The sequence below is a fragment of the Coloeus monedula genome, assembly GCF_965178545.1.
Source record: "Coloeus monedula genome assembly, chromosome: 27".
Taxonomy (NCBI): domain Eukaryota; kingdom Metazoa; phylum Chordata; class Aves; order Passeriformes; family Corvidae; genus Coloeus; species Coloeus monedula.
Genome location: NC_138807.1, coordinates 877,654 through 891,698, shown reverse-complemented (window position 1 = coordinate 891,698; position 14,045 = coordinate 877,654). Strand labels below are relative to the sequence as shown.

At 51.2% G+C, this 14,045-nt stretch overlaps 1 pseudogene across 1 annotated transcript; it reads right to left on the bottom strand.

Annotated features, from left to right (window-relative positions):
- Window positions 1-11,989: 11,989 nt before the first annotated feature.
- Window positions 11,990-12,922, bottom strand: LOC309582559 (olfactory receptor 14J1-like; annotated as a pseudogene). Its single transcript has one exon. The product of its transcript is annotated as an olfactory receptor 14J1-like (transcript).
- Window positions 12,923-14,045: the final 1,123 nt, after the last annotated feature.

Below are 14,045 nucleotides of genomic sequence, written 5' to 3'. Positions count from 1 at the left end.
TATAAGCGCTAGCCGGTATAAAGCTGAAAAGATACCTTCCACATTTGGCGCCCAACGTGCTATCTCTGAACTCCGGTTCTGAGAGACTTTCAGGGTGTCCCGGCAGCTGTGTGTCTGCTGGAGTTAGCTCTGCACGTCCTGCTGTGCCAGCTCTGTGTGGCGAGCTGTTACTTTTTGTGTAACATCGAGCCCAGAGCCTCAGCCTGTACCCTCCCCCACGCCACATGGCGAGGGAACGGCTGGAAAGCAGAAGACCCTTCTCGCATGTTTTTTTTCTCCGGACCTGCTTTCCTGTGATAAATCCAGAATTCTGGTGAGTATTTCCCTGCTGGTTTAGGGGCTCCTGTCTTAAGCTGGTGCCGGTGTAAACTTTCTCTTTTTTTTTCCTCCTTTTTGGCGAGTAAGGGGTTGAGGTTTGGTGTGCATTCATAATGGGATCTGAAGTTTCTGCACACCATAGAGAAATATACCACCAAGTTCAAAGTTACCTTTCTTTAACTGGGCATATATACCCTAAAAATCTAGTTCAATCTTTTGTACAATGGCTTTTTCAGTACTTTCCTAATCTGACCTCCGAAGACATAAGATCTGCTGAATTTTGGGATAAGGTGGGGAGAAAACTCTCCTCTCTTAGGCGTGCAGGAGATGAAACAGTTTCAAAATTCTTTCCTCTCCTGTTACTAAGTTATACTTTGCCGGAGAAAAAGGCAGTACATGAAAAGCCACTGCAAAACCCCCCTGTTAATTCCCTTATACCCTCTTCCAACCCCTGTGTCCCGGACCCCTCTTCCCCTACGCTGGAAAACACAGCTAGAGCAGACTGCTTCTCAGCACAGGAAAGCTATCGTCCTCCTGGCTCACCCGTGTTTCCTCAGCACCCTGCCTTGGATGGGAATCCGGAGCCCATCCCAGGACCTTCCCAACCCCTTTTCTCCACTCCCTTTTCCCCAGTTTCTAGCCCTCATGTTTCAAGCGCGCGTAAAAACCCCTTCTCCCCTGATGTCTTTGTTCCCAGGGGCAGCCATTGCCATGTGCTCGCAGCCCGAGAAAAAACCCCTCCCCCCAACCCCGTTTCTCCGAGTTTGTTTGTCTCCAGTAATGGCGGACGCAATGTTCCTTCCTCTCCAAACTACACCTCCCACAATCCCTTTCTCCCCATCCCACAAATCCCTTCTTGTCCCCATCCCCTCCCACTCCTGCGTCACAACCTGACCCCGCCCTCAACCCCGCCCCCACAGCGTCGTGTTTCACCCCTCCCTCTGTTCCCGCCCATGGCTCAAGTACCGCCCCTGCCTCCCACAGCCCCGCCCCTGCCCCTCCCCTCCTCCGGCCGTGTCCCCGCCTCCACTCCCCGCCCCTGCCCCTCCACTCCCCGCCCCTGCTTCCCACTGTCCCGCCCCTGCTTCCCATTGTCCCGCCCCAGGTTCCCGCAATCCCGTGACTGCCCCTCTGAATCCGGGAACCCATGCCTACCGGGAAGTAACTCCAAATGTTTCTACTACACTCTCTTGTACTAGCAATGGAGCGAACCCCGACTGGAAACCCCTTCCTTGTTCTGATATTAAGGATTTGTGCAAGGCAATTAAGGAGTTTGGAATGCATAGTAATTATTTTAAGAGCCTTTTAAGTGCTACTTTTGCAACTCACTTACTTGTACGTCATGATTTACTTACATTAATGCAAACTCTTCTCACACCTGGTGATTTTATGATGTGGAAAAAGCAATGGAAAATAATTTTATCTGATTTATTAAAAATTTTGTGGCAAACTCCAGATAATTACCTGGATTTTGAAAACAATTACATCACATTAGACCTTTTATCTCGTGACAATAATATGGCAAATCCTCAAAAACAAGCAATGCTTATCCCTCGTCCAGTTCTTACTGAAATCACACGTGCTGCTGAAAAGGCCTTAACATTATTACCATCTCAAACTCCTAATTCTCATTATACCACCATCAAGCAATTGCCAAATGAAAATATTACTCACTTTTATAACCGTTTGTGCGAAGCTGTCTCTTCCCAGGTCCCTAATCCTGACCTCCAGCAAGCGCTCCTACTCGAACTTCTCCAAGTTAATACAAACGATGCTTGCAAACAAGTCATTCTCACTCTCCCTCTGCATCCTCCTCCTACTGTTGAATCCATCCTCGAAGTCTGTACAAAGAAGGTGCAGCTGAACACAGCTGCTCCCTTTTTGAAAAAAGTGGGGATGGTTGGGGAAGTTGTAGAGAATGTTACAGGTACAGGAGAAACTCAATCGCGCGGTAACTTTGTATGCTATCGTTGTCAGAAAAAGGGACATGTAGCTCCAAAGACTGTTTCCCCAGGTCAACAGCAGGGAAACTAGCGACTCAACGCGTCCTAACAGCTCCGCGTTCAGACATAAATAGGGCTGCAGACAAAGCAACTTGGACTTCTGGACTCAGGTTTAAGGTAACCTGTGATAAAGCACACCATTTCAACAACAACAAACAGACTGTAATACCCATCTCATTCCAGAATGTGGACCACATGCCAGAATTTACATACCTTTTTGTTATTGGGGACACTCGGGAAACACCTGCTGGGATAGAGGTTACACCCACACTCATGCAAATGGATCAGAACGGGTGTTCTAACCTAATTGTACAATGTATATATCCACCGTACTTTATGCCAAAGGGTCAAGTCATTGCACAGGCCTTTCCACTGCCCAAATACCTGCCCACAGATGGTCATATCCCAGCCATCTGTTGGACTGAGGTTTTGGGAAACGGCAAACCTGTAATAGAATGTAAGCTCCGTTACAAATCACATAAAATCAGTATAATGGGAATGATAGACACAGGTGCTGATGTGTCTGTCATTCCATTTGATAAGTGGCCTATGCAATGGGAATTGCAATCTCAGGGCATCATACAAGGGATTGGAGGTACCCAAATTGCAAAGCAGTCCAAACACACCATCCAAATTGAAGGTCCTGAAGGACAAATAGCGACACTTCGTCCGTATGTCCTAGACACCAAATTCACCCTGTGGGGAAGGGATGCCATGTCTCAGTGGGGAACAAAAATTGATATCACCCCTAGACATCAAAATTTTCCCTTGCAGGCCACTGAAGCAGAGTGCCACCCACAGAAATTAACTTGGAAAACAGATGAACCTGTGTGGGTTAACCAGTGGTCGCTAAAAAAAGAAAACTTAGAGGCACTCAAAACATTAGTAGCTGAACAATTGGCTAAAGGAAATATAGTTCCAACTAACAGCCCATGGAACACACCCGTGTTTGTAGTACAAAAACCGGGAAAGAACAAATATAGGCTACTCCAAGATCTTAGAGATGTTAATAAGGTTATTGAAGACATGGGACCCCTTCAGCCAGGTATGCCATCACCTTCAATGCTCCCACAACATTGGCATTTAGCTGTTCTTGACATTAAAGATTGCTTCTTTCATATTCCACTCCACCCTGCAGATGCCCCCCGATTTGCATTTTCTGTACCATCTCTTAATCGTGAAACTCCCATGGAATGTTAACATTGGCTTGTGCTTCCCCAAGGTATGAAAAATTCCCCAACTCTCTGCCAAGAGTATATTGCTATATATATATATATATATATATATATATATATATATATATATGTATATCTCACATTGCTAAAATTCTATCTCCCATCCATGCCAAAGCAGAGAAAGCCATCATCCTGCATTACATGGATGATGTGCTGGTGTGTGCTCCCAATAATCAGTATCTCAAGCAGACACTTAACATGGTGATTGAGGCCCTAGAGGCCCAGGGCTTTGAATTACAACCTGAAAAAATGCAGAGAACAAGCCCTTGGAAATACCTCGGACTCAAAATCACAGAAACCTCTATCACCCCAACACCTGTCACCATTAATAATAACCCAAAAACACTAGAGGAAGTGCAACAGATCTGTGGGACACTGAAGTATTTAAGGTCCTGGTTAGGACTCACCACAGAGGATGTAGCTCCTAGTGCAAACCTAGTAAAAGGGGAGGGCGGTCCAGCATCCCCTAGATCCCTGACAGAAGAGGCAAGGCAGTCTCTCAAAAAGATACAAGAGCTCATTTCCACCAGACAAGCACACAGGTATCAGCCCTCCCTACCCTTTAAGCTTGTCATGCCAGGGAAGGTACCACGCTTTCATGGCCTCATATTTCAGTGGGACAAAGAGCAGAAGGAACTCCTCATCATAATTGAATGGGTATTCCTTCCACTCCAACCTCCTAAAACCATCACACAGCCACAAGAACTAATGGCAAAAATTATCATGAAGGGTAGAGCAAGGCTCCGCACCCTGGCAGGATGTGACTTTGCATGCATCTACTTACCTGTAACAACTGACACATTAGATCACCTACTCCAAAATAATATAAATTTACAATTTGCATTAGATAGTTACTCAGGCCAAATCTCAAATCATTACCCAAAACATGACATGTTTAATCTGCCATTCTCTTTCATCCCTCGAGAGATTCAAAGTAGAAAACCCCTCAATGCAATTACCGTTTTTACCGATGACTCAGGAAAAAGTAAAAAGTCCGTGATCACATGGAAAAATCCAAAGACGCAAAAGTGGGAATCTGACATTGAGGTAATCCAGGGATCACCACAAGTAGCTGAATTAGCAGCTGTTGTTAGAGCATTTGAGAGGTTCAAAGAACCCTTTAATTTGGTCACAGACTCAGCATATGTAGCTGGAGTAACTGTTAGAGCTGAGCATTCTCTCCTAAAAGAAATTTCAAACAAGAAAATTTATGATTTGCTCTCAAAATTAATTTATCTGGTTTCCCACAGAGAGCATCCCTATTTTGTCATGCATGTGAGATCACATACAAACCTGCCAGGATTTATTGTGGAAGGTAATCGTAGAGCTGATGCTCTGGCTATGCCAGCAGACATAGTTCTATCAGCCGACTTACCAAAGCTCCCCCAAGTTTTTGAACAAGCAAAATTGAGCCATGACATGTACCATCAAAATATTCCTGCTCTTATCCGCATGTTCCATCTGTCGCGGACACAGGCAAAAGCAATAGTGGCAACATGTCCCAACTGCCAGAAGCTACAGCTTCCATCACTGGGCATGGGGGTCAATCCCAGAGGCATTAATAGCGGTGAAGTGTGGCAAATGGACGTCACACATTTCCCTGAATTTGGGAGATTAAAATACGTTCATGTTTCTATTGATACCTTCTCTGGTGCTATGTATGCCTCTGCACATGCAGGTGAAAAGGCTAAGGATGTTGAAAAACATTTTGTCCAAGCTTTTGCTGTGCTCGGTATACCTGAGGAGATAAAAACTGATAATGGACCTGCCTACACCTCCCAGGAGTTTAAAAACTTTCGTCAGCAGTGGGGATTTCGACATGTTACAGGTATTCCTCACTCCCCAACTGGACAAGGCATTGTTGAATGTGCCCATCAAACCCTCAAGCGAATGCTGCTACAACAATCAGGGACCACCAAACTCAACTCACCTGTCCTCAGACTCAGCAAAGCACTGTTTACCATAAACTTCCTGAATGGCACCTTTGAGGATCCAAACCCTCCCATCTATCGTCATTTCCAGAACACCAGGAGACAGAAACTGAAGGAAAATCCAGAAGTCCTGATCCGGGACCCAGAGACTCAAAGAATCCAAGGACCGTACAAACTTGTAACTTGGGGATGTGGGTATGCCAGCGTTATCTACCCCTCAAGGACTGAGATGGATCCCAGGGAAGTGGGTAAAACCTTATGTCACTTCCTCAAAAGTTAAGGAGGTTAAAACTGCCTCCTGGGAGAGACGCCGTAAAAAGAATCCTGATTTTGCACCTTCATGTAAACCCCCTACTGCGAATCTTTATGTTAATCCCTTAAGTTAAGTTGCACTGTTTTGCACTCAGGTTTTTGCACTGTATTTTGTAAATCTTCATCCTGATACTCCATACCATAGATGTCCTAACTAAACCCCTGAGTTTTGACTGGGGAACTAGTTTAAAGGCATCCTAGGTACTGTTGAGTTGTAGGGATGATAGATTACAATTATGTTTTGCACTGTTGTTTTGTTACTGTTCTATGCACTTTTAAGTTACTAAGAGTTACAACCCAGCTTTAAAGAAAAAAAATAGGGAATGGTTGCTGCCTGTTCCGAGCTTCCCCTCCCCCCTCCCAAAGACATGTGCTCCGAGCTCCTTTGTTCCAAGCGCGGGCAAAGCCAAATGTAACTCAGACTCTTCAGCAGTGTCTGATTGGCCGCTCACCCCGGGTCCGCCCCCAGTCCTCCCCTTTCCCCTTCTCCTAATAAAGATGGTCGAGGAGAGGCAAACGCTCTCACTCAGCTCAGCGACTTTCCTGCGAACATCTCTGGTTGTCTGTCTCATTTGAAAGCTTCTAACTGCAGGGAATTGAGCGGGCAGGGAGCTAAATTTCTCCCTCTTTGCTTCTGCTGATGGTATTTGCTCTGCAGCTGATTCAGGTACCGATTTTAGAGCTACTAAAGTGCTAGATCGCCCTTGCTACCTCTCAAGGCTGCTCGAGGCTTTCTAAGGCATTGAAATATAAGCACTAGCCGGTATAAAGCTGAAAAGATACCTTCCACATCCTCCTCATTCTCTTTGTCCTCTTCGTCCTTGTCGTCCTCCTCATCCTCCTCCTCGTCCTCCTCCTCGTCCTCCTCATCCTCCTCGTCCTCGTCCTCGTCCTCATCGTCCTCCTCCTCCACCTCGTCCGCCTCCTCATCCTCCTCCTCCTCGTTCTCCTCCACCTCGTCCTTCTTCTCCTCCTCCTCCTCCTCCTCCCTCTCATCCTCCTTGTCCTCCTCATCCTCATCCTCGTCCTCCTTCTTGTTCTCGTCCTCGTCCTCCTCCTTCTCCTCCTCCTCCTCTTCCTCCTCCTCTTCCACCTCCTCTTCCTCCTCCACCTCCATCTCCACCTCCTCCTCGTCCTCCTTGTCCTCCTCGTCCTCCTCCTCATCCTCCTCCTCCTCGTCCTCTTCATCTTTGTTGTCCTCCTCATGGTCATTGTCATGCTCCTCCTCCTCATCCTCCTCCTCCTCCTCTTCCTCCTTGTCCTCCTCCTCCTCGTCCTCATCCTCCTCCTTCTTTTCATCCTCTTCCTCCTCCTCCTCCTCCTCCTCCTCCTCCTCCTCCTCCTTCTCCTTTTCTTCCTCCCACTCTTCCTCATCCTCCTCCTCGTCTAAAGAGAAAAATCACCCCAGGTACCTGATTGGGAGCTGTCTTGGGATCCCAGCTGGGATATAAGGCATCTAAACCAGAGATGGAAAGACTCTGGGAGATTCCAGGAGGAGTCTCCAGTGGACCTCGGACCAGAGAGCTGTTTGCAATCACAGGGGTAGAAAAGGCAGGATGGGCATTCTGTGGGCGAGCCTCTGGCACCCAGCCACTCTCCCAGCGCTGCCCCTTTTGCTTTGCCATTTTTATTGAGTTGTCAGTAAATTTTAAGAATTCATTTCCATATCGGATCTGGGTCATTTAGAACAGTTCCAGGGGCCCCGCAGTGTCACAGTGCTCCCTGCGCACCCTGAGGCCCCACATCAGCCAGCCCAGGCCATTGCCACGCTTCCAGTCACTCCCAGCATGATCCCAGTGACTCCCAGTCTCTCTCAGCATATCCTGCTTTCCCCCAGCATGCTCCTGGTCACTGCCCCTTGTTCCCAGTTGCTTCCAGCATGATTCCAGAGTGCCCACAGCCACTCCCAGTCACCCTCAGTGATGTCCCAGTTGTTCCCGGTATATCCCAGTTGCCCCCAACGTGGTCCAAATTGCCCCCAGCATTCTCCTTGTCACTCCCAGTATGATCCAAATCACCCTCAGTGCAATCCCAGTTACCTCCAGCATGGTTCCAGTTGCTCCCAGTTGCCCCTAGTATAGTCCCAGTCACTGCAAGCATGACCTCAGTGGCCCCCAGCACAGACACAGTCACTCCCAGTTGCTCCCAGTTTCCCCCAGCATGCTCATTCCCAGTCACCCCAGTTGCCCCAGCATGGTTCCAGTTGCCCCCAGTATGATCTCGTTCATTCCCAGTATATCCCAGTTGCCTCCAGCACACACCCATCATTCCCAGTTGCTCCCAGTAGCTCCCAGTAGCCCTCAGTGTGGTCCCAGTGGCTCCCAGTATTTCCATGTCAGTGCTCCCAGCGCTGCTCCCAGCCCTGATCCGTGGGGATGGGAATGTCCTGCTCCCTTCCCGGGGCAGGCTCACACCTGAGCCAGGTGTGCAGGGCAGGACCTTGCCCTGAGCCCAAGCCCTGTCCCCCCTGCAGGATCTGCTTCCCATCGGCCTCTTCCTCCTGCGGCCCCAGGCCCAGCTCGGTGCTGAACGAAGGGCGCTGGGCTGGGGTCATCCACTGGCGGGGGCTGCGCACCCCCTCTGCCCCCTCCCCAGATTCCCTCCTGGGGGCAGCAGGGGCTGGCTCAGGAGCCCTGGGGCTCCTGGGGCTCTGTGCTTTCCTTCCTAAGGAAAAGAACCGTCCTTCTCCTCCAGGCACCCATGGCCAAAACTGAGATTCTACCTCCCAAATTCTGTCTATCCAAGGATTGCTCCCAGACCAAAGCTGCCATGCGAGACAGGTCTGGCTGCTCTCGCCCATGGTGGCCACCTCTCATTTTCTTCCAAAACACCTGGACTTTGTGCTTTTCTTTCATGTGGAAAAACCCCATCCTTCTCAGCTGTTGCTATGACCCAGCCCACTGCTGGGCTGGGCAGCGAGATGCCGATCAGCCCCGGACCCTGCCGTGGATCGAATTTCCCCGGGACACAGACTCGCAGGGTGGGTCGATGGGTGGCTCAGAAGCTTAAGCCGCATCCCCCTGGGGCTGCGCCTGGCTCCAAACTGCCTTTCCCTGTTCGGGAGAATTCCCTCTTACTCGGTTGTTCACCGGTTCTTTGTTGTATCTCCCAGTAGTTCTTGTTGAATTGTATCCTCCCCTGGCTTGTAACTCATTGGTTGTTTTCCCCTTTCCCTGCGGTTTTCAAACCCCCTCTAAAACTGAGGGAAAAGCCTCTCAGTGGGATCCCAGATTAAGATCATTGCCATGTTCTGTTGCTAAACTTCTGACAATAAACCTGTTGGAAGCCAGACCAGAACCCTCTCTCTCTTCCTTTATCTCCGAACTAACGTGAGCCAATATCATCAGCTCCTGCCGTGTCTCCTCTGCAAAGAAGCCAGTGAGCTCAGCCAGCAGCACTTTTCCTGATGCCGAAGTCACTTCTGCAACACACAGAAGTAACGCAGCTGGAGTCTCTCTGACCGAGGGCACGCCAGAGCTCGTGCAGAGAGCACAGAACTGCGTTACTCGACAAGGTGCCCATGGCCAAAACTGGGGTTCCACCTCCCAAATTCCCAATATCCAAGGGCTGCTCCCAGACAGACCTGGCAGGACAGACAGATGTGGCTGGCCTTGGCCTCTGGTGGCTGTGTCTCATGTGCCCCTGAAACCCTGGGGCTCGGTGCTGCCCTTCCTCTGGAGACCACTGTGACCCTGCGTGGCCTCGTGGAACCCAGGGGCCGTTGTGACCCTGCAGGGCTGGTGGCACCAAGGGGACCATTGTGACCCTGTGGCATTCCATGGAACCAAGGGGCCACTGTGGCACTGCTGGCCCCAAAGAACCGAGGGGCCTTTGTGACCCTGCAGGGCCCACGGAACCAAGGGAACATGGAACAGCTCTGGCTGCCTTGGGCTCCTGGGGCCGCCTGGCAGTTCCGGCTGACCTTGGCATGGCCAGAGCTGCTTCTCACCTGCCCTGGAGCACTGGGGCTCCGTGCTTTCCTTCCTGTCTGTGTTGGTTTGGCATGGCCTGGGTTTTGGTAGCGGGGGGGCCACAGAGGTGGCTTCTGTGAGAAGCTGCTGGAAGCTTCCACCATGTCTGGCAGAGCCGATCCCCAAAGGCTCTGAAGATGGACATGGCACTGGCCAAGGCTGGGCCACTGAGAGAGGCTGGTAATGCCTGTGTGATAGCAGATTTCAGAGGAAATGAAAACAAAGTGGGACACAGTGTTTTTGTAGTCAGAGAAGAGGAGGAGGGGAGAACGTGTGAGGGAAACAACAGGGAGACACCAAGGGCAGTGGAGAAGGAGGGGGAGGAGGTGCTCCAGGAGCCAGAGCCGAGATTCCTCTGCAGGCCGTGGTGAAACCATGGGGGAGCAGCTGTGCCCCTGCAGCCCTGGGGATCCATGGGGGATGCAGAGATCCACCCGCAGCCCTGGGGATCCACGGGGGATGCAGAGATCTACCCGCAGTCCCTGGGGATCCATGGGGGATGCAGAGATCTACCCGCAGCCCCTGGGGATCCCCGGGGGATGCAGAGATCCACCCGCAGCCCCTGGGGATCCCCGGGGGATGCAGAGATCCACCCGCAGCCCCTGGGGATCCCCGGGGGATGCAGAGATCCACCCGCAGCCCCTGGGGGAGGTGCCCACGCCAGAGCGGGCGGATGCCTGCAGGAGGCTGGGATCCAGGGGCAGACCTGGTGCAGAGGGGCCCTGCTCCCAGGCTGGAGCAGCCTGGCCTTGAAGAACTGACCCCATGGAAGAGTGACCCACACCGCAGCACTTCTGGGAGGACTGCTGCTCGTCAGATTGGACCCACGTCAGAGATGCTCACGGAGAACTGTCTCCCGTGGGAAGGGACCCCACGGTCTCACAGGGGAACAGCTCCTCTCCCTGAGCAGCGGAGAAGCCACAGGAGATGAACTGACCACAATCCCCATTTCCTGTCTCCTGTGCCATCGGTGGGAAGGATGGAGGGGAGGGGGAAGGTGTTCTGAAAGCTCTTCTTTCACTTCTCATTATCCTGCTCTGATTTTGTTTTTAATAAATTCACTTTATATCTGTAAGTTGAGCCTGTTTTGCCCAGGACGGTGTTGGATGAGGGATCTCTCCTGGTCCTTATCTCAACCCAGGAACCCTTTGTTATATTTTCTCTCTCCTGTCCAGCTGTGGACAGGAGTGAGAGAGCAGCTTTGGTGGGTGCCTGGAGTCCAGGCAGCATCAATGCACTACAGACCTAAACAAACTCCCTGGGCAATGATTCCCCTGGGATCTAAAGCCCCCACCCCTCACACGACAGCCCCGTCCCACAGAAATGTCAGCCACTGAGCCTCTCGCTCTCCATGGCTTCACTGCTTTGGTGCCCAGTGGTTGCCACGGGGCCACCATCGCCCCTCTGAGCTGGGTTTGGGTGGGGTTTTGGTGGGTCTGCAGTCCCTGTTGTAATGTGGTTGTTCCAGTGCACAGACCACGATCTCTGGGCTGGCCACTCTGGGGATTTATTTTAGGTCACGTTTAAGCTGCAGCTTTGACCATTCTGTTATTCATGTTCAGGTTGGCAGCTCCAGGACTCGCTGTGATCCACCTGTGACTCACATGCCAGGACCATAAAATTCTGAAAAACTTCACTGATCAGCCCAGCAATTCCAGCCACTGCTGTCTACTTTTAAATAACACAAATCTGTCAACCCCTCCTGTGCTCACAAGACAGCCACAGAGCAGGACAGCAGCACAGCAGCCAGAGCTGAGGACTCCCACAAGGACAGAAGGACAGCGTGGAAGGATAAACAGAGCGGCTCTGAAAGCACCGAGGGCTGCTGCTCCCTGGCCCTGCTGCTGTGCTGGGACTCAGCTTCTCTCCCCCTCTGCACACAGGCACTGCCCTGCCAGATTCAGATGAGGTTTCAAAGGAAGCTTTTTTGACCAACAAGTTGCTGCAGGATCCTTTATTTTGCTAAAGTGCACAGAGGAGGTGACTCCTCATTTCCGTTGTCTCTGGGTAAAATTCGAGGTGTAAGCAGTGAATTCTAAATAGGATGAATGATCCCAGTAATGGGATGGTGATGGGATAAATAAAGTTTCATTGTGCACAACATTATCACAAAATGAAAAAGGAAACCCTGCACACACACAGCCACTATGAAAAACTTGAGCAGACAGGCTGGGCCTGCACTGAGTTACACTGCAGCTGTGGAGAACAAAACCGGCATTTCATTGCTGCTGAAAAAATCCAGTCATCATTTTCCTCAGGGCATCCCTGAGCTCCTGGTTCCTCAGGCTGTAGATGAGGGGGTTCAGGGCTGGAGGCACCACCAAGTACAGAACTGACAGGGCCACATCCAGGGATGGGGACGAGATGGAGGGGGGCTTCAGGTGGGCAAACATGGCAGTGCTGAGGAACAGAGAGAGCACGGCCAGGTGAGGGAGGCACGTGGAAAAGGCTTTGTGCCGGCCCTGCTCAGAGGGGATCCTCAGCACAGCCCTGAAGATCTGCACATAGGAGAAAACCATGAACACAAAACAGCCAAATACCAAACAGACACTGACAGCGATGAGCCCAAGTTCCCTGAGGTGGGATTTGGAGCAGGAGAGCATGAGGATGTGTGGGATTTCACAGAAGAACTGTCACAGGGCATTGCCCTGGCACAGGGGCAGGGAAAATGTATTGGCCGTGTGCAGCAGAGCGTAGAGAAAGGCACTGGCCCAGGCAGCTGCTGCCATGTGGGCACAAGCTCTGCTGCCCAGGAGGGTCCCATAGTGCAGGGCTTTGCAGATGGACACGTAGCGCTCGTAGCACATGATGGTGAGGAGGGAAACCTCTACTCCCATGAAGAAGACAAACAGAAACACCTGAGTAGCACATGCTGAGTAGGAGATGTGCCTGGTGCCCCAGAGGGAATTGTGCGTGGCTTTGGGGACAGTGGTGCAGATGGAGCCCAGGTCGGTGAGGGCGAGGGTGAGCAGGAAGAAGAACATGGGGCTGTGCAGGTGCTGGCCGCAGGCTCCGGCGCTGATGATGAGGCCGCTGCCCAGGAGGGCAGCCAGGGAGATGCCCAGGAAGAGGCAGAAGTGCAGGAGCTGCAGCTGCCGCGTGTCTGCCAATGGCAGCAGGAGGAAGTGGCTGATGGAGCTGCTGTTGGACATTGGCTGTGTGTGGACATGGGGACCTGTTCATGGAGAAAAGTCAGTGACAGCTTAAGGGAAATGTCTCTCAGCAAAATCAAAGACATGTCCCACAAATCCTTCTCCTGTCACACACTGACACCTTATGGGGATTCAGAGCGTGGCCACGGAGAAGGGCTTTGGCTGGCATGGGGCCTTGCGAGAGACGGGGCGGGCCGGGCCGCGTCTGGCAGGAGGCGAGACAAAGAGCAAGAGGCGAGACCAAGAGTAGGATAGTTAATGGGAGATTGGGCGAGGAGATGGTAATCTGTAGCCCTTGGAGATGTAAAACATGTAACCTTAGGAGCTGAAGTTTGTAGCTGCTGAACTGCTGGTTTGAACAGTATATAAAGATGGGACTTGTGCGATAGAATTTGGCTTTGCATGCAGCCGGCCAAGTCCGTGTTCAATCACCGACAACACCCTTCTGTTTTTCTAGCAGATCTTCCTTCAGCTCCAGCCGCAGCCCTGGTTGGTGCTGGCTGAGTGTGACATGACTTTCAGGGCAATTGCTCCGGGGGTTTTTCTAATTCAGCCTTGCTCTGCAGAAGTGGGAGGGGGACAGGAACCTGTCCTGGTGTCCCACATTGAAACCCCAGCTAACACAAGGGCACTCCCAGGGCCCAAGAACAGGAATGGCAAAAGCTGTTAAAGTGTTCTAGAGGTTTTTATAGCTCCTCTTCATGTCCCCTGCTGACTGTTTTTGGATGTCAGAAACACTCAGCATTTCTGCTGCCCTCGGGGAGAATAGAGCGAGTTCTGTGAGGCAAGGTGGTGAGTGGAGAGTGAGGGGAGGTGGTCTGTCACTCTGTCCTGTTCCAAGATCCTCTGGGCTTTCACCCTTCTCAGATAGAGGATAATCACCCTCCCATATTTCCCTTAAAAACCATCCCAACGCTGCTGAGAGCAGATCGATCCACCACAGCCCATCAAATGTCCATCCCCTTCTCGAGCTCTCAGCCCCACACTGGTAGCCAAATACACACATGGCTCATTTCACCAACCCAACAGCCCTTTCTCCATCATAAAACTTTTGTGTCTCACTGTGGGGCTTTCAGGTAACACAAAGATGCTACACGACCTGTTTGCGTCCTGGAGGCAAGCT